The sequence below is a fragment of the Arachis hypogaea genome, chromosome 11 (assembly GCF_003086295.3).
Source record: "Arachis hypogaea cultivar Tifrunner chromosome 11, arahy.Tifrunner.gnm2.J5K5, whole genome shotgun sequence".
In the NCBI taxonomy this organism is placed as follows: domain Eukaryota; kingdom Viridiplantae; phylum Streptophyta; class Magnoliopsida; order Fabales; family Fabaceae; genus Arachis; species Arachis hypogaea.
In genome coordinates, this window is record NC_092046.1 from 114,741,046 (window position 1) to 114,742,015 (window position 970).

Sequence of the window (970 nt, forward strand, 5' to 3'; positions counted from 1 at the left end):
CCTGTATCTTCCACCATTGTTAAAGCCTTGTTGAGGCTTTTGATCCTTCCATGAGAAATTTGGATGATTTCTCCATGTTGAGTTATAGGTGTTTCCATAAGGTTCACCTAAGTAATTTACCTCTGCTATTGCAGGGTTCTCGGGATCATAGGCTTCTTCTTTAGAAGATGCCTCTTGAGTACTGTTGGATGCAGCTTGCATTCCATGCAGACTCTGAGAAATCATATTGACTTGCTGAGTCAATATTTTGTTCTGAGCCAATATGGCATTCAGAGTATCAACTTCAAGAACTCTCTTCTTCATAGGCGTCCCATTGCTTACAGGATTCCTTTCAGAAGTGTACATGAACTGGTTATTAGCAACCATGTCAATGAGTTCCTGAGCTTCTGCAGGCGTTTTCTTTAGGTGAATGGATCCACCTGCAGAGGTATCCAATGACATCTTAGATAACTCAGACAGACCATCATAGAATATATCCAGGATGGTCCATTCTGAAAGCATGTCAGAAGGACACTTTTTGGTCAACTGTTTGTATCTTTCCCAAGCTTCATAGAGGGATTCACCTTCTTTCTGTCTGAAGGTTTGAACATCAGCTCTAAGCTTGCTCAGCTTTTGAGGAGGAAAGTACTTGGCTAAGAAAGCCGTGACCAGCTTATCCCAAGAGTTCAGGCTGTCTTTAGGTTGAGAATCCAACCATAATCTAGCTCTGTCTCTTACAGCAAAAGGGAAAAGCATGAGCCTGTAGACTTCAGGATCTACTCCATTAGTCTTAACAGTATCACATATCTGCAAGAATTCAGTTAAGAACTGAAAGGGATCTTCAGATGGAAGTCCATGAAACTTGCAGTTCTGCTGCATCAGAGAAACTAATTGAGGTTTCAGCTGAAAGTTGTTTGCTCCAATGGCAGGAATGGAGATGCTTCTTCCATGTAAATTGGAATTAGGTGCAGTAAAGTCACCAAGCATTCTC

At 41.5% G+C, this 970-nt stretch overlaps 1 non-coding gene across 1 annotated transcript; it reads left to right on the forward strand.

Moving 5' to 3' along the window:
* The first annotated feature begins 495 nt into the window (after positions 1 to 495).
* LOC112724653 (small nucleolar RNA R71) lies at positions 496 to 603 on the forward strand. Its single transcript, XR_003163807.1, has one exon. It is a non-coding gene; the product is annotated as a small nucleolar RNA R71 (small nucleolar RNA).
* Positions 604 to 970: the final 367 nt, after the last annotated feature.